This window comes from Ranitomeya variabilis, chromosome 2, assembly GCF_051348905.1.
Source record: "Ranitomeya variabilis isolate aRanVar5 chromosome 2, aRanVar5.hap1, whole genome shotgun sequence".
NCBI classification, from domain to species: domain Eukaryota; kingdom Metazoa; phylum Chordata; class Amphibia; order Anura; family Dendrobatidae; genus Ranitomeya; species Ranitomeya variabilis.
The window spans coordinates 724,161,152-724,185,280 of record NC_135233.1 but is presented as its reverse complement, the minus strand read 5'-3'; the positions used below and the strand labels follow the sequence as shown (position 1 = coordinate 724,185,280).

Here is a 24,129-nt window from a genome sequence, read left to right as displayed (position 1 = left end):
TCATTGTGGTAATGGCTATAACTAAAATTAGAAAAATGTTGTCTCTGTCCAAATATATATGGACCTAACTGTAAATAAAAATAATATTTTAATAATGCACAACTTTTGACATTCACACTTTACATGTGAATAGAAAAGACTGTAATATTTGTTAAAATAAATTAGCTGTCATTATTGTGTGATATCACACTTTATGGTTTGAGGTCAGTCAGCTATCTCCGGTAGTCCCATTAGGAAGTAATGGAGCATCAGTGCGCATGATCGACCGCCGCTTCATTCAAATGTTGCGCTTCAGAGCTCAGATTCTTGGGAATATTTGGGTTCCAAGCTGCCAGATCCCCAGCAATCAGGAAGTTATCCTGTATCATTAAGATAGTGAATAACTTCCAACCGGAAACAGTCATTTTAATTTTTCTAGTCATTTACATTCTTGTACCAAACACTTAAAGCCTATGTTTTTTACAGTATACTGCACACAAGGCCCTTTTATTTCTGTAGTATAAAGAACTTATACTGTACACAGCACATTTGATTCTTGCATTTATGTCATTAATAATTCCATCATTGATCATCATGGTCGGCTACCATTGTGGCCACATGGACAGAGTCAGATGAAGATGCAAGTGCCATCCAGTCAGCATGGGAAAAATTTCTGTGAGTCAATCGGGTCAATTACTGCATCTGCTGCAAATCCTGATGTATTGGCAGGAAAAACGCTACGTGGTGTTTGTATGCGCTTTTGTTACATATATTTTCCCACTCATTAGTATGGGCGAAACCTGCTGCAAAAACTGCAAGAATTCATATGCTGCTGTTTTAAATCTTCTGAAAACCCAAGGAAAACATAAGCAACTTGTGCATGAGTCTTCAGGACTCTCATTCACTTTGCTGGTACTAGGAATCCGGCAGGTTTTGTGACAAAACTGTGAGGAAAAAATGGAAAATAAACCCTGCAATGTGTGCACATACACTTAAGTTTTGTTTTTTCATATATCGATAATACACATGAAAACAAGAAATTTTGACTATATATCATATTAGAGAAATCTGCATCTTTTTCCAACAGGACTGATCATTCATTCTCAGTATCTTAATATCGTCAATTCACAGGTAAAATCTGTATTCACTGAATACAGACTTTTTCATTATGGAGATAGGAGATACCAGTTGGTGCTCATAAAATCCTATGGAAAATTGTAACAGTCATTTCAGGACTTGCAGCAACAATGTCTGCCTGCTCTAATGCCTCCTTCCTCTTCCCACCTCTATAAAATTTTAAATGCACAAACTTTCATCTCTGGTCTCAGTATTTGGAAAATCTGTCTTCACAGAATACAGATTTTACCAACGAAAACAGGTTTTACTAGAAAGATAAATCCCATAGTCCATGTAGTGTAATGCTCCCCATCTATATATATAAGAGGCATCATGATTACTCGCTAATCATGCCCCCTGCACAGTAGCTCCGTCCCCCACCACATCACCACACATAATCCCGTCCCCACCACATCACCACACATACTCCCGCCCCACCACATTACGACACACAATCTGGCCCCCCCACCACATTACCATACACAATCCCGCCCCCCACCCCATTACCACACACAATCCCACCCCCCACCCCATTACCACACTCAATCCCGCCCCCACTACATTACCACACACAATCCTGCCCCCCACCACATCACCACACACAATCCCACCCCCCACCACATCACCACACATAACCTCGCCCCCCCACCACATCACCACACATAATCCCGCCCCCCACAACATCACCACACACAACCCCACCCCACCACATCACCACACATAATCCCGCCCCCCACAACATCACCACACACAACCCCGACCCACCACATCACCACACATAATCCCGCCCCCCCACCACATCATCACACACAATCCCGCCCCCCAACACATCACCACACATAATCCCGCCCCCCAACACATCACCACACATAATCCCGCCCCCCCACCCCATTACCACACATTATCCTGCCCCCCCACCCCATTACCACACATAATCCCACCCCTTTACCCCATTAGCACACATAATCCCGCCCCTCCACCACATCACCACACATAATCCCGCCCCCCAACACATCACCACACATAATCCCGCCCCAACCACATTACCACACATAATCCCGCCCCATCACATTACCACACATAATCCTGCCTCCACCACATTACCACACATAATCCCGCCCCCACCACATTACCACACATAATCCCGCCCCCACCACATCACCACACATAATCCCGCCCCCCACCACATTACCACACATAATCCCACCCCCCACCACATTACCACACATAATCCCGCCCCCCCACCACATTACCACACATAATCCCACCCCCCACCACATTACCACACATAATCCCGCTCCCCCACTACATCACCATACATAATCCCACCCCCACCACATCACCACACATAATCCCGCCCCCCCACCACATCACCACACATAATCCCACCACCCCACCACATTACCACAGATAATCCTGCCCCCCACCACATTACCACACATAATCCTGCCCCCCACCACATTACCACACATAATCCCGCCCCCCCACATTACCACATTAGGCTCCATCCCCACACATTACCACACGAGGCTCCGTCCCCGCACATTACCACACGAGGCTCCGTCCCCACACATTACCACAAGAAGCTTCGTCCCCACACATTACCACACGAGGCTCCATTCCCACACATTACCACACGAGGCTGCGTCCCCACACATTACCACACGAGGCTCCATTCCCACACATTACCACACGAGGCTGTGTCCCCACACATTACCACATGAGGCTCTGTCCCCACACATTACCACATGAGGCTCCATTCCCCCACATTACCACACGAGGCTCCGTCCCCCCACATTACCACACGAGGCTCCTTCACCACACATTACCACACGAGGCTCCGTCCCCACACATTACCACACGAGGCTCTGTCCCCACACATTACCACATGAGGCTCCATTCCCCCACATTACCACACGAGGCTCCGTCCCCCCACATTACCACACGAGGCTCCATCCCCACACATTACCACATGAGGCTCCGTCCCCACACATTACCACACGAGGCTCCGCCCCCCCACATTACCACTTGCAGCACTTCCTTTCTATGTAATTCAACCACTTCAGCCAAGGTAAACGTACATTTAATTGCATCCGCATTCTCCCAAACAAAATGGGCCAAGAAGAGTCGCCAGGTCCATCTCACAGGCCGCAGGAAAATCCAGAGAACGATGCAGTAGCTGATCGACAACAACAATATCGACTAAATCGTAGGATTGGTTATCAACAACGAACACCTGAGCAGATTGATAAGGACAGAGAGAGATATTATTGTTATTAACTTCATTTTAAGTTAATTTACCACCTGCGTAAGCGCTGTTGAATTTTGTCATTATTTACTTTAGTTTAATCACCAGCAGCATTAATTAGATAGCAATGAGCATGCCGAGCGTTAGCTGGCTGGAAACAGCTAGTAGTCCATATAGCATAATGTACCTCTGTTTTCAATACAGAGGAGGACAATTTTATATTACAGGATGATTTATAAACTAGTGTAATTTGTAAACTAGAAGCTTGGGCTGATAAATAGCAAATGAACTTTAATGAGGATAAATGTAAGGTCATGCACTTGGGTAGAAGTAATAAGATGAATAACTATGTGCTTAATTCTAAAACTCTGGGCAAAACCGTCAATGAAAAAGACCTGGGTGTATGGGTGGATGACAAACTCATATTCAGTGGCCAGTGTCAGGCAGCTGCTACAAAGGCAAATAAAATAATGGGATGCATTAAAAGAGGCATAGATGCACATGAGGAGAACATAATTTTACCTCTATACAAGTCACTAGTGCGACCACACTTAGAATACTGTGTACAGTTCTGGTTTCCGGAGTATAAGAAAGACATAGCTGAACTAGAGCGGGTACAGAGAAGAGCGACCAAGGTTATTAGAGGACTGGGGGGTCTGCAATACCAAGATAGGTTATTACACTTGGGGCTATTTAGTTTGGAAAAACGAAGACTAAGGGGTGATCTTATTTTAATGTATAAATATATGAGGGGACAGTACAAAGACCTTTCTGATGATCTTTATAATCATAGACCTGAGACAGGGACAAGGGGGCATCCTCTTCGTCTGGAGGAAAGAAGGTATAAGCATAATAACAGATGCGGATTCTTTACTGTAAGAGCAGTGAGACTATGGAACTCTCTGCCGTATGATGTTGTAATGAGTGATTCATTACGTAAATTTAAGAGGGGACTGGATACCTTTCTGGAAAAGTATAATGTTACAGGGTATACATACTAGATTCCTTGATAGGGCGTTGATCCAGGGAACTAGTCTGATTGCCGTATGTGGAGTCGGAAAGGAATTTTTTTCCCCAAAGTGGAGCTTACTATTTGCCACATGGGGCTTTTTGCCTACCTCTGGATCAACATGTTAGGGCATGTTAGGTTAGGATATGGGTTGAATTAGATGGACTTAAAGTCTTCCTTCAACCTTAATAACTATGTTACCCCATAGTCCATAAAGTATAATGCAGCCCCGTAGTCCATACAGTATAATGCATGGCCTATAGTCCTCTCTATATTATAATGCACCCCAAAGTCCATATAGTGTAATGCAGCCCATAGTCCATATAGTATAATGCACCCCATAGTCCATATAGCATAATGTACCCCATAGTCCAAACAATAAATTGCACCCCATAGTCCATATATTATAATGCACCCCATAATCAGTATACAATAATGCATCCTATAGTCCATGTAGTATATTGCTCCCCATAGTCCATACAGTGTAATGCACACCATGATCCATACAGTATACTGCACAGTCCATAGTCCTTAATATAGTATAATGCACCCCCTAGTACATACGATATAATGCACAGTCCATAGTCCTCTGTATAGTATAATGCACCCCAAAGTCCATACAGTATAATGCAGCCCATAGTCCATATAGTATAATGCAGCCCATAGTCCATATAGTATAATGCACTCCATAGTCCATGTAGTATAATGCACCCCATTGTACATATAGCATAATGTACCCTATAGTCCAAACAGTAAATTGCACCCCATAGTCCAAACAGTATAATGCACACCATAGTCCATATAGCAAAATGCACCTCATGGTTCATACAGTGTAATGCACCCCATAGTCCACATAGCACAATGCACCCCATAGTCCATACTGTGTAATGCACCACATAGTCCATATACTATAATGCATCCCATAGTCAATACAGCAAAATGCACCCCATAGTCCATTCAGTATAATACACCCTATAGTCCATGTAGTATAATGCGCCCTATAGTCCATACAGTATAATACACCTCATAGTCCATACAGTATAGTTTATACTGTATAATGTATCCAATAGTTTATATAGTATAATACACCCCATAGTCCATATGGCATAATCCACCCATAGGTGCACAATATAATGCACCCCATAGTCCACTTAGTATAATACACCCCATAGTCCACGTAATAAAATCTGCCCCATAGTCCATATAGTATAATACACCTCATAGTCCATATCGCATAATGTACCCCATAGTCCAAACAGTTTAATGCACCCCATAGTCAATATAGTATAATGCACCCCATAGTCCATAAAGCATAATGCACCTCATGGTCCATATAGCTAATGCACTATGTAGTACATAAAGTATAATACACCCCATAGTCCATATACTATAATGCATCCCATAGTCCATACAACATAATGCACCACATAGATATACAGTATAATGAAACCCATAGTCCATAAGGTATAATGCACCTCATAGTCCATGTAGTATAATGCATCCCATAGTCCATAGAGTATAATACACCCCATTGTCCATACAGTCAGGCTGGTTTCACACTTGCGTTTTTGTCCGCTGCGTTTTAGCGCTAAAAAACGCATGCGTTTTTTTTTTCTATACTTAACCCCTTCCCGACATGCGCCGTACTAGTACTGCGCTGCCGGCACTGCATTAGTGCCAGCCGCAGTACTAGTACGGCGCCCCGATCACCGCAGTCTCACGCTGAGCGCCGCGGTGATCGGGTGCGGGTGTCAGCTGTATATGACAGCTGACACCCCGCAGCAATGCCCACGATCGGCGCTATCGCCGATCGCGGGCATTTAACCCCTCTGATGCCGCTGTCAATAGTGACAGCGGCATAGAGGGGGATCGCGCAGGGACGGGGGCTCCCTGCGCTCTCCCACCGGAGCAGCGCGATGAGATTGCGCTGCTCCGGTGACCTGGAAGGAGTCCCCAGATCCAAGATGGCTGCGGGACTCCTTCCGGGTCATGAGATGACCCTGCTTGCCGGCGTCTGCTGAGAATTCCTCATAGCAGGCGCCGGCAAGCCTCTGCAATGTGCCTGTCAGAGCGGTGATCTGACAGAGTGCTGTGCTCACTGTCAGATCACCGATCTGTGATGTCCCCCCCTGGGACAAAGTAAAAAAGTAAAAAAAAAAATTTCCACATGTGTAAAAAAAAAAGAAAAAAAAATTCCTAAATAAAGAAAAAAAAAAAAATATTCCCATAAATACATTTCTTTATCTAAATAAAAAAAATCACACAATAAAAGTACACATATTTGATATTGCCGTGTCCGTAACGACCCCACCTATAAAACTATATCACTAGTTAACCCCTTCAGTGAATACCGTAAAAAAAAACGAGGCAAAAAACAACGCTTTATTCTCATACCGCCAAACAAAAAGTGGAATAACACGCTATCAAAAAGATGGATATAAATAACCATGGTACCGCTGAAAACATCATCTTGTCCCGCAAAAAAAAAGCCGCCATACAGCATCATCAGCAGAAAAATACAAAAGTTATAGCTCTCAGAATAAAGCGATGCAAAAACAATTATTTTTTTATATAAAATAGATTTAATTGTGTAAAAGCGCCAAAACATAAAAAAATTACATAAATGAGGTATCGCTGTAATCGTACTGACCCGAAGAATAAAACTGTTTTATCCTTTTAACCAAACGCGGAACGGTATAAACGCCCCCCTAAAAGAATTTCAGGAATTGCTGGTTTTTGTTCATTCCGCCTCCCAAAAATCGGAATAAAAAGCGATCAAAAAATGTCATGTGCCCGAAAATGGTACCAATAAAAACGTCAACTCGTCCCGCAAAAAACAAGATCTCACATGACTCTGTGGACCAAAATATGGAAAAATTATAGCTCTCAAAATGTGGTGATGCAAAAACTATTTTTTGCAATAAAAAGCGTCTTTTAGTGTGTGATGGCTGCCAACCATAAAAATCCGCTAAAAAACGCTATAAAAGTAAATCAAACCTCCCTTCATCACCCCCTTAGTTAGGGAAAAATAATAAAATTTTAAAAAATATATTTATTGCCATTTTCCCGTTAGGCTACTTTCACACTAGCGTTGGTACGGGGCCGTCGTGCTGCGTCGGCCCGACGTACCAACGCATGCTGTGCAGGCGACGCACAACGGGGGCAGCGGATGCTGTTTTTCCACGCATCCGCTGCCCCATTGTGAGGTGCGGGGAGGTGGGGGCGGAGTTCCAGCCGCGCATGCGCGGTCGGAAATGGTGGACCGTCGGCACAAAAAAAGTTACATGTAACGTTTTTTGCTGCCGGCGGTCCGCCACAACACGACGCAACCATCGCACGATGGTTGCGACGTGTGTCAAAACGTCGCAATGCGTCGCTAATGTTAGTCTATGGGGAAAAAACGCATCCTGCAGATGACTTTGCAGGATGCGTTTTTTCGCCAAAACGACGCATTGCGACGTATGCAAAAAAACGCTAGTGTGAAAGTAGCGCTAGGGTTAGGACTAGGGTTAGGGCTAGGGTTGGGGTTAGGGCTAGGGTTAGGGCTGGGGTTTGGGTTGGGGTTAGGGTTTCAGTTAGAATTGGGGAGTTTTCACTGTTTAGGCACATCAGGGGCTCTCCAAATGCGACATGGCATCTCAATTCCAGCCAATTCTGCTTTGAAAAACTAAAACAGTGCTCCTTCCTTCAAATGCAACATGACACCTGCAGACCAATCCATCTAAGTCTGCAATTCAAACGGCGCTCCTTCCCTTCCGAGCTCTGCCGTGTGCCCAAACAGTGGTTCCCCCCCATATATGGGGTATCAGCGTATTCAGGACAAATTGGACAACAACTTTTGTTGTCCAATTTCTCCTGTTACCCTTGGGAAAATAAAAACGTGGGGGCTAAAATATCATTTTCGTGGAAAAAAAAATATTTTTTATTTTCGCGGCTCTGCGTGATAAACTGTAGTGAAACACTACTTGATTCAAAGTTCTCACAACACATCTAGATAAGTTCCTCGGGGGGTCTAGTTTCCAATATGGGGTCACTTGAGGGGGGTTTCTACTGTTTAGGTACATCAGGGGCTCTGCAAATGCAACATGACTCCTGCAGACCAATCCATCTAAGTCTGCATTTCAAACGGCGCACCTTCCCTTCCGAGCTCTGCCGTGCACCCAAACAGTGGTTCCCCCCCAATGTATGGGGTATCAGCGTACTCAGGACAAATTGTACAATAACTTTTGTGGTCCAATTTCTCCTGTTACCCTTGGGAAAAAAAAATTGCGAGCTAAAACATCATTTTGTGGAAAGAAAAAATGATTTTTTAATTTTCACAGCGCTACATTCTAAACTTTAGTGAAACAATTTGGGGTTAAAAGTGCTCACCACACATCTAGATAAGTTCCTTAGGGGGTCTTCTTTCCAAAATGGTGTCACTTGTGGGGGTTTCCACTGTTTAGGCACGTCAGGGGCTCTCCAAACACGACATGGGTTCCGATCTCAATTCCAGCCAATTTTGCATTGAAAAGTCAAATGGCACTCCTTCCCTTCCGAGCTCTGCCATGCGCCCAAACAGTGGTTTATCCCCATATATGAAGTATCAGCGTACAAAGGACAAATTGCTCAACAACTTCTGGGGTCCAATTTATCCTGTTACCCTTGGGAAAATAAAAAATTTGGGGCAAAAAGATCATTTTTTGTGAAAATTAATATGAATTTTTTTTTACAGCTCTACATTATAAACTTCTGTGAAGCACTTGGAGGTTCAAAGTGCTCACCACACATCTAGATTAGTTCCTTAAAGGGTCTACTTTCCAAAATGGTGTCACTTGTGGGGGTTTCCACTGTTTAGGCACATCAGGGGCTCTCCAATTGCGACATGGGTTCCGATCTCAATTCCAGCAAATCTTGCATTGAAAAGTCAAATGGCGCTCCTTCCCTTCCGAGCTCTGCCATGTGCCCAATCAATGGTTTACCCCAACATGTGGGGTATCGGCGTACTCAGGACAAATTGTACAACGACTTTTTTGGACCAATTTCTCCTGCTACCCTTGGTAAAATAAAACAAATTGGATCTGAAGTAAAAATTTTGTGAAAAAAAAGTTGAATGTTCAATTTTTTTTAAACATTCCAAAAATTAACATAATAGCCAATTCCTATGGATCCCTAGGATCCCTAGGGTTAGGGTTAGGGGTAGGGTTAGGGTTAGGGTTTGGATGCCTTTATCACCTTGATGGTGGGGGGTGGCTTGTCATGGTTAGGGTTAGGGTTAGGGGTAGGGTTAGGGTTTGGATGCCTTTATCACCTTGATGGTGGGGGGTGGCTTGTCAGGGTTAGGGTTAGGGGTAGGGTTAGGGTTAGGGTTAGGATGCCTTTATCACCTTGATGGTGGGGGGTGGCTTGTCAGGGTTAGGGTTAGGGTTAGGATCCCTAGGGTTACTAGGGATCCTATCCCTAACCCTAACCCTAGCTATTTCTGTTTATAGTGGGTTTTCTAGTTGATTTTGATGATTGGCAGCTGTCACACACTTCTCAGCATGCGTTTAAAAAATGCAAACGCTGGAAAAAACGCATGTAATCGCGGCAAAACGCCACGTTTTTTTTCTACATGCAAAAACGCATGCGTCTAAAAAACGCGGCGTTTTGCCGCGTTTAAATGCATTTTTTCACCACATGCATTTTTTTTAAAAACGCTGCAGATCAAAACGCAAGTGTGAAACCAGCCTCAAGTGCACCTCATAGTCCATACAGTATAATACACACCATAGTTTATACAGCATAATGCACCATATAGTCTATATTGTATAATACACCCCATAACCCACACAGCATAATCCACCCATAGGTATGCAGTATTATGCACCCCATAGTCCATTTAGTATAATGCACCCCATTGTTGTGAAATTGGATTTTGGGCTCCCCCGGTGGCCACTGGTGGAATTGAACTTGTGTGCATCATCCCCTCTGTTCACCTGTTCCCATCAGGATGTGGGAGTCGCTATTTAACCTTGCTCCTCTGTCACTTCCATGCCGGTCAACATTGTAATCAGAAGCCTTTCTGTGCATGTTCCTGCTACCAGACAACTTCCAGCTAAGTCGGACTTTTGTCCTTGTTTGTTTTTTGCATTTTGTTCCAGTTCACAGCTGCAGTTTCGTTTCTGTGTCTGGAAAGCTCTTGTGATCTGAAATTGCCACTCTGATGTTATGAGTTAATACTAGAGTCTTAAAGTAATTTCAGGATGGTGTATTGATAGGGTTTTCAGCTGACCATGAAAGTACCCTTTCTGTCTTCCTGCTATCTAGTAAGCGGACCTCGATTTTGCTAAACCTATTTTCATACTACGTTTGTCATTTTCATCTTAAATCACCGCCAATATATGTGGGGGCCTCTGTCTGCCTTTCGGGGAAATTTCTCTAGAGGTGAGCCAGGACTATATTTTCCTCTGCCAGGATTAGTTAGTCCTCCGGCCGGCGCTGGGCGTCTAGGGATAAAACGCAGGCTACGCTACCCGGCTACTGTTAGTTGTGCGGCAGGTTTAGTTCATGGTCAGTTTAAGTTTCCATCCTTCCAAAAGCTAGTTCCTATGTATGCTGGGCTATGTTCTCTTGCCATTGAGAACCATAACAGTTTGACCGGCCCACAAAGGGTTAAATTAATTGGCAGAGAAAGGAGAGAAAAAAGAAGTCTGCTGAAAAATTTTTTTTTTTTTTTTCCTTCAGTTCTGAGTGTGCTTTCAATTGAATCACTTGCAAGTCTGCCTATATTGCAGCCTTCCTCTCTCTCTCTCCTTCTAATCCTGGAATGGCTCTGTGTTCACCTGTTTAAAATGGATATTCAGAGTTTAGCTGCAGGTTTGAATAATCTCACCACGAAAGTTCAAAATTTACAAGATTTTGTTGTTCATGTTCCTATATCTGAACCTAGAATTCCTTTGCCTGAATTTTTCTCGGGGAATAGATCTTGCTTTCAAAATTTCAAAAATAATTGCAAGTTGTTTTTGTCCCTGAAATCTCGCTCTGCTGGAGATCCTGCTCAGCAGGTCAGGATTGTGATTTCCTTGCTCCGGGGCGACCCTCAAGATTGGGCTTTTGCATTGGCTCCAGGGGATCCTGCGTTGCTCAATGTGGATGCGTTTTTTCTGGCCTTGGGGTTGCTTTATGAGGAACCTCATTTAGAGCTTCAGGCGGAAAAAGCCTTGATGTCCCTATCTCAGGGGCAAGATGAAGTTGAAATATACTGCCAAAAATTCCGTAAATGGTCTGTGCTTACTCAGTGGAATGAGTGCGCCCTGGCGGCGAATTTCAGAGAGGGTCTCTCTGATGCCGTTAAGGATGTTATGGTGGGGTTCCCTGTGCCTGCGGGTCTGAATGAGTCCATGACAATGGCTATCCAGATCGATAGACGTCTGCGGGAGCGCAAACCTGTGCACCATTTGGCGGTGTCTACTGAGAAGACGCCAGAGAATATGCAATGTGATAGAATTCTGTCCAGAAGCGAACGGCAGAATTTTAGACGAAAAAATGGGTTGTGCTTTTATTGTGGTGATTCAACTCATGTTATATCAGCATGCTCTAAGCGTACTAAGAAGCTTGATAAGTCAGTTTCAATTGGCACTTTTCAGTCTAAGTTTATTCTATCTGTGACCCTGATTTGTTCTTTATCATCTATTACCGCGGATGCCTATGTCGACTCTGGCGCCGCTTTGAGTCTTATGGATTGGTCCTTTGCCAAACGCTGTGGGTATGATTTAGAGCCTCTTGAAACTCCTATACCTCTGAAGGGGATTGACTCCACCCCATTGGCTAGTAATAAACCACAATACTGGACACAAGTAACTATGCGAATTAATCCGGATCATCAGGAGATTATTCGCTTTCTTGTGCTGTATAATCTACATGATGTGTTGGTGCTTGGATTGCCATGGCTGCAATCTCATAACCCAGTCCTCGACTGGAACGCTATGTCTGTGTTAAGCTGGGGATGTAAGGGGATGCATGGGGACGTACCTTTGGTTTCCATTTCGTCATCTATTCCCTCTGAGATTCCTGAATTCTTGTCTGACTATCGTGACGTTTTTGAAGAACCTAAGCTTGGTTCATTACCTCCGCACCGGGAGTGCGATTGTGCCATAGATTTGATTCCGGGTAGTAAATACCCTAAGGGTCGTTTATTTAATCTGTCTGTGCCTGAACATGCTGCTATGCGAGAATATATAAAGGAGTCCTTGGAAAAGGGACATATTCGTCCTTCGTCATCTCCCTTAGGAGCCGGTTTTTTCTTTGTGTCTAAGAAAGATGGCTCTTTGAGGCCGTGTATTGATTATCGGCTTTTGAATAAAATCACGGTTAACCCCTTAACGACCGCCGATACGCCTTTTAACGGCGGCCGCTAAGGGTACTTAAACCACAGCGCCGTTAATTAACGGCGCTGTGGAAAAAGTGAATAGCGCCCCCCAGAGTCGGATTTTCTCTGGGGTCTCGGTTGCCGAGGGTAGCCGAGACCCCAGAGAACATGATTCGGGGGGTTTTTACCGACCCCCGAGTTGCGATCGCCGGTAATTAACCGTTTACCGGCGGTCGCAACAAAAAAAAAAAAAACGCGATTTGCCGTTTAATTTCTCTGTCCTCCGATGTGATCGCACATCGGAGGACAGAGAAATGTGGTCCCCGATGGCCCCCAATAGCCCCCCAATACTTACCTACCTCCCCCGGTGCTCCTCGTGTCTCCCCATGGGCGCCGCCATCTTTTTTCCGGGAAAAAATGGCGGGCGCACGCGCAGTGCGCCCGCCGCCCGGCACCCGGATGTTCTTTGGGGTCTCGGCTGCCGGGGGTAGCCGAGACCCCAAAGAACATGATCGGGGTCGATTTGCACCGACCCCTCCTTTGCGATCTCCGGTAATTAACAGTTTACCGGTGACCGCAAAAAAAAAAAAAAAAAAAAAGCGATCAGTTATTTCTCTGTCCTCTGATGTGATCGCACATCAGAGGACAGAGAAATAGGGGGATTCGGGGACCCTATCATACTCACCCGGGGTCCCTGGGTCCTCTTCTGTCTTCTCCTGCCAGCCGGCTTTTTCATCATGGCGGGCGCATGCGCAGTGCGCCCGCCATCTGCTGCCATCTGCCGGCCGGCAGGAGAAGACAAGTTGGGGCTAAAATTAGGGTTAGGGTTAGGATTAGAGTTAGGGTTAGGGTTAGGGTTAGAGTTAGGGTTAGGGTTGGGGCTAAATTTAGGGTTAGGGCTAGGGTTAGGGTTAGGCTACTTTCACACTAGCGTTTTTTGGCTTCCGTCGCAATGCGTCGTTGGAGAAAAAACGCATCCTGCAAAAGTGCTTGCAGGATGCGTTTTTTCTCCATTGGCTTGCATTAGCGACGCATTGCGACGGATTGCCACATGTCGCATCCGTCGTGCGACGGATGCGTCGTGCTTCGGCGGACCGTCGACACAAAAAAAACTACATGTAACTTTTTTGTGCGACGTGTCCCACATATTTCAGTGCCACGTATTTAAGTGACACGTGCCACGTATCAAAGTGCCACGTGCCACATATTTCAGTGCCACGTATTAAAGTGCCACGTGCCACGTATCAAAGTGCCACGTGCCACGTATCAAAGTGCCACGTGCCACGTATCAAAGTGCCACGTGCCACATATTTCAGTGCCACGTGCCACGTATCAAAGTGCCACGTGCCACGTATCAAAGTGCCACGTGCCACGTATCAAAGTGCCACGTGCCACGTATCAAAGTGCCACGTGCCACGTATTTCAGTGCCACGTGCCACGTATCAAAGTGCCACGTGCCACATATTTCAGTGCCACGTGCCACGTATCAAAGTGCCACGTGCCAAGTATCAAAGTGCCACGTGCCACATCTTTACGTGCCACGTATTTAAGAGACACGTGCCACGTATCAAAGTGCCACGTGCCACATATTTCAGTGCCACGTGCCACGTATTTAAGTGACACGTGCAACGTATCAAAGTGCCACGTATCACGTATTTCAGTGCCACGTATTTAAGTGACACGTATCACGTATAAGTGCCACGTGTCACGTATTTAATTGCCACATATTTAAGTGCCACGTATCAAGATTTTCCATGGAGAACAGACACATCCAGAGATATGTCTGCTCTCCACGGCTGCAGCAACACACTGACAGGAGCCATAGTTCCTGTCGGTGTGTCACTGCGCATGCGCGAGCGAGTTTACCGGCGGTCATTGACCCCGGCACTCTCGCTTAACGGCAGTGCTGCGTGGGAAAGTTCAACGCAGCTGTACTGCTGTTAACCGAGACGCCGGAGTCATTGAACTCCGGAACAGTACGCGATACACTGCTAGGAGCTTCGCTCCTGGCAGTGTATCGCCGGAGAGCAGCCGATCGGCGTGGGACACTCGTTTTATGGATTCTGCGGACAGGGAGTATGAATTTGGTTTATTATTTTTGGATTTTTTCCTGGAGGATCGAGGGCTTCGCCTACAAGTGTGCTGTTGGTGAGTATATACTCTGTGTTATATGTTGTATGTACTGTGTGTCATGTATGTGTATTGTGTGTAGGTGTTTTGTGTAACTTTACAATTGTGCTAAGTCGCCGGACACAGGGACAACTCTCCCATCCTAATACCGGATGGGAGTAGTAGTCCCATACGGCGACTTAGCACAATGGTGGCACTAGCGTCGCATGGGGACACACACACGCACACACACGCACACACACACACACAGAAGGACTCCATGCTGCTTCACTGGGGGGCGGGGGCTTCCCTCTTCCTGTCCGACGTCACGTCCGGTCCTGGGTGTCAACCCCTCCGTACAAAGACGCCGACACCCAGGACAAAGGCGCTGTGTGTGGAAGGTAATATGGGGCCCTAGGGGGATACGCAGACACGCCGCTGCGTAAAGAATTGACATGTCAATTCTTTTTACGCCGGCGTGTTTGCAGACAAAAGCGCCGCGTTTTTTTGCGGTGTGTCTGAACGGCAAAGTGAATTTCTCATTCACTTTGCCGGCAGACGAAAATGACATTGCGCATTTTTGAAAAGCGCCCGCAAAATAGCGCTCAAAAATGTGCTATGTCTGAAAGTAGCCTAAGGCTTCTTTCACACTTGCGTCGGTACGGGGCGGTCGCAATGCGTCGGCCCGATGTACCGACGCACGTTGTGAAAATTGTGCACAACGTGGGCAGCGGATGCAGTTTTTCAACGCATCCGCTGCCCAGTCTATGTCCTGGGGAGGAGGGGGCAGAGTTACGGCCACGCATCCGCGGAAATGGCGGACGCGACGTACAAAAAAAAGGTTACATTGAACTTTTTTGTGACGACGGGGGCTAAAGTTATGGTTAGGGTTGGGGCTAAAGTTAGGGTTGGGGCTAAAGTTAGGGTTAGAGTTGGGATTAGGGTTAGGGTTTGGATTAGGGTTTGGATTAGTGTTACGTTTGGGATTAGGGTTGGGATTAGGGTTAGGGTTGGGATTAGGGTTAGGGGTGTGTTGGATTTAGGGTTTTGATTAGGGTTATGGTTAGGGTTGAGATTAGGGCTGTTTTGGGGTTAGGGTTGTGATTATCGTTAGGGTTGTGATTAGGATTATGGATCGGGTTGAGATTAGGGTTAGGGCTGTGTTGGGGTTAGGGTTGGAGTTAGAATTGGGGGGTTTCCACTGTTTAGGTACATCAGGGGGTCTCCAAACACGACAGCCAATTTTGCGCTAAAAAAGTCAAATGGTACTCCCTCCCTTCTGAGCTCTGCCGTGCGCCCAAACAGTGGTTTACCCCCACATATGGGGCATCAGCGTACTCGGGATAAATTGGACAACAACTTTTGGGGTCCAATTTCTCCTGTTACCCTTGTGAAAATAAAAACTTGGGGGCTAAAAATCTTTTTTGTTGGAAAAAAATATATTTTTTTATTTTCACTACTCTGCATTATAAATTTCTGTGAAGCACTTGAGCTTTCAAAGTTCTCACCACATATCTAGATAAGTTCCTTAGGGGGTCTAGTTTCCAAAATTTGGTCACTTGTGGGGGTTTCTACTGTTTAGGTACATTAGGGGTCTGCAAAGGCAACATAACGCCCGCAGACAATTCTATCAAAGTCTGCATTGCAAAATGGCGCTCCTTCCCTTCCGAGCTCTGCCGTGCGCCCAAACAGTGGTTTACCCCCACATATGGGGTACCAGCATACTCAGGACAAATTGGACAACAACTTTTGGGGTCCAATTTCTCTTGTTACCCTTGTGAAAATAAAAATTTGGGGGCTAAAAAAATCTTTTTTGTGGGAAAAAAAATATTTTTTATTTTCACTACTCTGCATTATAAACTTATGTGAAGCACTTGGGCATTCAAAGTTCTCACCACATATCTAGATAAGTTCCTTGGGGGGTCTATTTTCCAAAATGGGGTCACTTGTTGGGGGTTTCTACTGTTTAGGTACATTAGGGGTCTGCAAAGGCAACATAACGCCCGCAGACAATTCTATCAAAGTCTGCATTCCAAAATGGCACTCCTTCCCTTCCGAGCTCTGCCATGCGCCCAAACAGTGGTTTACCCCCACATATGGGGTACCAGCATACTCAGGACAAATTGGACAACAAGTTTTGGGGTCCAATTTCTCTTGTTACCCTTGTGAAAATAAAAACTTGGGGGCTAAAAAATCTTTATTGTTAAAAAATATATATTTTTTATTTTCACGACTCTGCATTATAAACTTCTGTGATGCACTTGGGCATTCAAAGTTCTCACTACACATCTAGATAAGTTCCATGGGGGGTCTAGTTTCCAAAATGGGGTCACTTTTGGGGGGTTTCTGCTGTTTAGGCACATCAGGGGCTCTCCAAACGCGACATGGCGTCCGATCTCAATTCCAGTCAATTTTGCATTGAAAAGTCAAATGGCGCTCCTTTGCTTCCGAGCTCAGCCATGCGCCCAAACAGTGGTTTACCCCCACATATGGGGTGTCGGCGTACTCAAGACAAATTGTACAACAGCTTCTGGGGTCCATTTTCTCCTGTTACCCTTGGTAAAATAAAAATTTGGAGGCAAAAAGATCATTTTTGTAGAAAAAATGCGATTTTTTTATTTTCACGGCTCTACGTTATAAACTTCTGTGAAGCACCTGGGGGTTTAAAGTGCTCACCACACATCTAGATAAGTTCCTTAAGGGGTCTAGTTTCCAAAATGGTGTCATTTGTGGGGGTCTCCACTGTTTAGGCACATCAGCGGCTCTCCAAACGTGACATGGCGTCCGATCTCAATTCCAGCCAATTCTACATTGAAAAAGTAAAACGACACTCCTTCTCTTCCAAGCTCTGCGGTGCGCCCAAACAGTGGTTTACCCCCATATATGGGGTATCGACGTACTCAGGAGAAATTGCACAACAACTTTTGTGGTCTAATTTCTCCTGTTACCCTTGTGAAAATAAAAATTTGGGGGCAAAAAGATCATTTTTGTAGAAAAAATGAGATTTTTTATTTTCACGGCTCTACGTTATAAACTTCTGTGAAGCACTTGGGGGTTCAAAGTGCTCACCACACATCTAGATAAGTTCCTTGGGGGGTCTAGTTTCCAAAATGGTATCACTTGTGGGGGGTTTCCACTGTTTAGGCACATCAGGGACTCTCCAAACGCGACATGGCATCCGATCTCAATTCCAGCCAATTCTGCATTGAAAAAGTCAAACGGTGCTCCTTCACTTCCAAGCTCTGCGGTGCGCCCAAACAGTGGTTTACCTCCACATATGGGGTATCGACGTACTCAGGAGAAATTGCACAACAACTTTTGTGGTCTAATTTCTCCTGTTACCCTTGTGAAAATAAGAATTTGTGGGCGAAAAAATCATTTTTGTGAAAACAAATGCGATTTTTTATTTTCACGGCTCTACGTTATAAACTTCTGTGAAGCACTTGGGGGTTCAAAGTGCTCACCACACATCTAGATAAGTTCCTTGGGGGGTCTAGTTTCCAAAATGGTATCACTTGTGGGGGGTTTCCACTGTTTAGGCACATCAGGGACTCTCCAAACGCGACATGGCATCCGATCTCAATTCCAGCCAATTCTGCATTGAAAAAGTCAAACGGTGCTCCTTCACTTCCAAGCTCTGCGGTGCGCCCAAACAGTGGTTTACCTCCACATATGGGGTATCGACGTACTCAGGAGAAATTGCACAACAACTTTTGTGGTCTAATTTCTCCTGTTACCCTTGTGAAAATAAGAATTTGTGGGCGAAAAAATCATTTTTGTGAAAACAAATGCGATTTTTTATTTTCACGGCTCTACGTTATAAACTTCTGTGAAGCACTTGGGGGTTCAAAGTGCTCACCACACATCTAGATAAGTTCCTTGGGGGGTCTAGTTTCCAAAATGGTGTCACTTGTGGGGGGTTTCCACTGTTTAGGCACATTAGGGGCTCTCCAAACGCGACATGGCGTCCGATCTCAATTCCAGCCAATTCTGCATTGAAACAGTCAAACGGTGCTCCTTCACTTCCAAGCTCTGCGGTGCGCCCAAACAGTGGTTTACCTCCACATATGGGGTATCGGCGTACTCAGGAAAAATTGCACAACAAAATTTGTGGTTAAATTTCTGTTTTTACACTTGTGAAAATTAAAAAAAATGGTTCTGAAGTAAAATGTTTGCAAAAAAAAGTAAAATGTTAATTTTTTTCTTCCACATTGTTTTAGTTCCTGTGAAGTACGTAAAGGGTTAATACACTTCTTGAATGTGGTTTTGAGCAGCTTGAGGGGTGCAGTTTTTAGAATGGTGTCACACTTGGTTATTTTCTATCATATAGACCCCTCAAAATCACTTCAAAGGTGATGTGGTCCCTAAAAAAAACATGGTGTTGTAAAAATGAGAAATTGCTGGTCAACTTTTAACCCTTATAACTCCCTAACAAAAAAAAAAATTGTTTCCAAAATTGTGCTGATGTAAAGTAGACATGTGAGAAATGTTATTTATTAACTATTTTTTGTGACATATCTCTCTGATTTAAGGGCATAAAAATACAAAGTTTGAAAATTGCAAAATTTTAAAAATTTTCGCCATATTTCCATTTTTTTCATAAATAATCGCAAGTAATATCGAAGAAATGTTACCACTAACTTGAAGTACAACATGTCACGAAAAAACAATCTCAGAATCAGCGGGATCCGATAAAGCGTTCCAGAGTTATAACCTCATAAAATGACACTGGTCAGAATTGTAAAAATTGGCTCGGTCATTAAGTACCAAATTGGCTCTGTCACTAAGGGGTTAAATATCAATATCCGTTGCCACTGCTGACTGATTTGTTTGCTCGCATAAAGGGGGCCAAGTGGTTCTCTAAGATAGATCTCCGTGGGGCGTATAATTTGGTGCGAATTAAGCAGGGGGATGAGTGGAAAACCGCATTTAATACGCCCGAGGGCCACTTTGAGTATTTGGTGATGCCTTTTGGCCTTTCAAATGCCCCTTCAGTCTTTCAGTCCTTTATGCATGACATTTTCCGTGATTATTTGGATAAATTTATGATCGTGTATCTGGATGATATTCTGATTTTTTCGGATGACTGGGACTCTCATGTCCAGCAGGTCAGGAGGGTTTTTCAGGTTTTGCGGTCTAATTCCTTGTGTGTGAAGGGTTCTAAGTGCGTTTTTGGGGTTCAAAAGATTTCCTTCTTGGGATACATTTTTTCCCCCTCTTCCATCGAGATGGATCCTGTCAAGGTTCGGGCTATTTGTGATTGGACGCAACCCTCTTCTCTTAAGAGTCTTCAGAAATTTTTGGGCTTTGCTAACTTTTATCGTCGATTTATTGCTGGTTTTTCTGATGTTGTTAAACCATTGACTGATTTGACTAAGAAGGGTGCTGATGTTGCTGATTGGTCCCCTGCTGCTGTGGAGGCCTTTCGGGAGCTTAAGCGCCGCTTTTCTTCCGCCCCTGTGTTGCGTCAGCCTGATGTTGCTCTTCCTTTTCAGGTTGAGGTCGACGCTTCTGAAATCGGAGCTGGGGCGGTTTTGTCGCAAAGAAGTTCCGACTGCTCCGTGATGAAACCTTGTGCTTTTTTTTCTCGTAAATTTTCGCCCGCCGAGCGGAATTATGATATTGGGAATCGAGAGCTTTTGGCCATGAAGTGGGCTTTTGAGGAGTGGCGTCATTGGCTTGAGGGGGCTAGACATCAGGTGGTGGTATTGACCGACCACAAAAATTTAATTTATCTTGAGTCCGCCAGACGCCTGAATCCTAGACAGGCGCGCTGGTCGTTGTTTTTCTCTCGGTTTAATTTTGTGGTGTCAGACCTACCGGGTTCTAAGAATGTTAAGGCGGATGCCCTTTCTAGGAGTTTTGAGCCTGACTCCCCTGGTAATTCTGAACCTACAGGTATCCTTAAGGATGGAGTGATATTGTCTGCCGTTTCTCCAGACCTGCGGCGGGCCTTGCAGGATTTTCAGGCGGATAGACCTGATCGTTGCCCACCTGGTAGACTGTTTGTTCCTGATGATTGGACCAGTAAAGTCATTTCTGAGGTTCATTCTTCTGCGTTGGCAGGTCATCCTGGAATCTTTAGTACCAGGGATTTGGTGGCAAGGTCCTTCTGGTGGCCTTCCCTGTCACGAGATGTACGAGGCTTTGTGCAGTCTTGTGACGTTTGTGCTCGGGCCAAGCCTTGTTGTTCTCGGGCTAGTGGATTGTTGTTGCCCTTGCCTATCCCGAAGAGGCCTTGGACGCACATCTCGATGGATTTTATTTCGGATCTTCCTGTTTCTCAGAAGATGTCTGTCATCTGGGTGGTGTGTGACCGTTTCTCTAAGATGGTCCATTTGGTTCCCCTGCCTAAGTTGCCTTCTTCTTCCGAGTTGGTTCCTCTGTTTTTTCAAAATGTGGTTCGTTTGCATGGTATTCCGGAGAATATCGTTTCTGACAGAGGAACCCAATTCGTGTCTAGATTTTGGCGGGCATTCTGTGCTAGGATGGGCATAGATTTGTCTTTCTCGTCTGCTTTCCATCCTCAGACTAATGGCCAGACCGAGCGGACGAATCAGACTTTGGAGACATATTTGAGGTGTTTTGTGTCTGCAGATCAGGATGATTGGGTTGCTTTTTTGCCTTTAGCGGAGTTTGCCCTCAATAATCGGGCCAGCTCTGCCACCTTGGTGTCTCCTTTTTTCTGTAATTCGGGGTTTCATCCTCGATTTTCCTCCGGTCAGGTGGAATCTTCGGATTGTCCTGGAGTGGATGCTGTGGTGGAGAGGTTGCATCAGATTTGGGGGCAGGTGGTGGACAATTTGAAGTTGTCCCAGGAGAAGACTCAGCTTTTTGCCAACCGCCGGCGTCGGGTTGGTCCTCGGCTTTGTGTCGGGGACTTGGTGTGGTTGTCTTCTCGTTTTGTCCCTATGAGGGTTTCTTCTCCTAAGTTTAAGCCTCGGTTCATCGGCCCGTACAAGATATTGGAGATTCTTAACCCTGTGTCCTTCTGTTTGGACCTCCCTGCATCTTTTTCTATTCATAATGTTTTTCATCGGTCATTGTTGCGCAGGTATGAGGTACCGGTTGTGCCTTCCGTTGAGCCTCCTGCTCCGGTGTTGGTTGAGGGCGAGTTGGAGTACGTTGTGGAAAAAATCTTGGACTCCCGTGTTTCCAGACGGAAACTCCAGTATCTGGTCAAATGGAAGGGATACGGTCAGGAGGATAATTCTTGGGTGACTGCCTCTGATGTTCATGCCTCCGATCTGGTCCGTGCCTTTCATAGGGCTCATCCTGATCGCCCTGGTGGTTCTGGTGAGGGTTCGGTGCCCCCTCCTTGAGGGGGGGGGTACTGTTGTGAAATTGGATTTTGGGCTCCCCCGGTGGCCACTGGTGGAATTGAACTTGTGTGCATCATCCCCTCTGTTCACCTGTTCCCATCAGGATGTGGGAGTCGCTATTTAACCTTGCTCCTCTGTCACTTCCATGCCGGTCAACATTGTAATCAGAAGCCTTTCTGTGCATGTTCCTGCTACCAGACAACTTCCAGCTAAGTCGGACTTTTGTCCTTGTTTGTTTTTTGCATTTTGTTCCAGTTCACAGCTGCAGTTTCGTTTCTGTGTCTGGAAAGCTCTTGTGATCTGAAATTGCCACTCTGATGTTATGAGTTAATACTAGAGTCTTAAAGTAATTTCAGGATGGTGTATTGATAGGGTTTTCAGCTGACCATGAAAGTACCCTTTCTGTCTTCCTGCTATCTAGTAAGCGGACCTCGATTTTGCTAAACCTATTTTCATACTACGTTTGTCATTTTCATCTTAAATCACCGCCAATATATGTGGGGGCCTCTGTCTGCCTTTCGGGGAAATTTCTCTAGAGGTGAGCCAGGACTATATTTTCCTCTGCCAGGATTAGTTAGTCCTCCGGCCGGCGCTGGGCGTCTAGGGATAAAACGCAGGCTACGCTACCCGGCTACTGTTAGTTGTGCGGCAGGTTTAGTTCATGGTCAGTTTAAGTTTCCATCCTTCCAAGAGCTAGTTCCTATGTATGCTGGGCTATGTTCTCTTGCCATTGAGAACCATAACACCCCATAGTCCATGTAGTATAATGTGCCCCATAGTCCATATAGTATAATACACCTGTATGGGTTTTACTCACTTGGGTGTGATGGGAGGAAAACAGGAGGCTTGTTCCTTTAAAAGTTCATGCGGGTTTATTGCTTTATAAACCCAGAAACCAAACAGAAAACAAACAGCCTTTAGATCAGGCAAACAAAATACACATGTCCATAGCAGGGCTCTGCTCCGCCTGGCCTGTGGGCACACAAGCTGGGGTAGTGTCCAGTATTCAGGTTTGGTCTGGAGCCAAACACACACAGAAGGCCTTCTCCCTCCCAACATACAGACCATGTGCCAAACAACTGCCTCCATTATATAGGCTGCTAAACACACCCAGAGGTGAGGTATGTGGGTAGCTAGACCCGCCCATCTCTCAAAGCTACCCATAATCCGGTCCCAGGTGCAACAAACAGACCTCTTAGTGCTTTCATGCATGCGGGTTACATCACAGAGACAAGCCATCTTTGCGACACATAACTCCCATTGACTATGCGACCATTAGTCACACTACAACACCCCATAGTCCATACAGTATATTAGTCCATACAGATATTATGGCCACCACAATGTTCAAAAAAATATATACAATTCTCACCTCTCCTCCTCGTTCCTCCACTGCTCTAGTCTCTGCAGCGAGCGCTCTGAATCTCAGCGTAGCGGGCACCATGAAGTGACGTCATTGCACCTGCTGCACTGAGACGTCAGACTCCCAGGAAGATTGATGAAGGAGGAAGCATCTCCAACGCTCTCGTCTTCATCATTGCTTTTCAACTGTAGCGGCAGTTGAAGTTGTGATGACGATCGGGGGGCCCGGTGCCGGCTCATGGGCCCCATAATGGCAGTGCAGGGAGATCGTGCTTCCCTGCTCTGTCACTGAGTTTAACTGTATCAGTATGCTGCGTGCGCATATACAGTTGAAATTAGCATGTTCCAGGTGGGCACCTCAGAGAGCGGGGCCCAGGGTAGCCACACACTCTGTCTCCCAGGTAGCTTTGCTACTACTTGGCAATCATATGTCAGGATGGCCCACATACGCATTCGATTGTCAGCTGAACACATTGATATAATCAGGTCTGTCCGACGTTATTCTAATGTATATGGGGACCTTAAATCGGTTACTGCTTTTCTCATGCAAAAACACAATGTAGTCAATGAGTGACATTCCTAGGGGGGAACTATTCTCCAAAATGTAATCTACATCACTTATGACTCAGTTTATCTAAAGTTTTCTGTCCTGCCT

At 45.3% G+C, this 24,129-nt stretch overlaps 1 long non-coding RNA gene across 1 annotated transcript; it reads right to left on the bottom strand.

The window, feature by feature from the left end:
* Positions 1-663: 663 nt before the first annotated feature.
* LOC143809874 (uncharacterized) lies at positions 664-23,741 on the bottom strand. Its single transcript, XR_013222503.1, has 3 exons — positions 23,485-23,741; positions 3,177-3,331; positions 664-923 (listed from the first exon to the last, which is right to left on the bottom strand). It is a non-coding gene; the product is annotated as an uncharacterized LOC143809874 (long non-coding RNA).
* Positions 23,742-24,129: the final 388 nt, after the last annotated feature.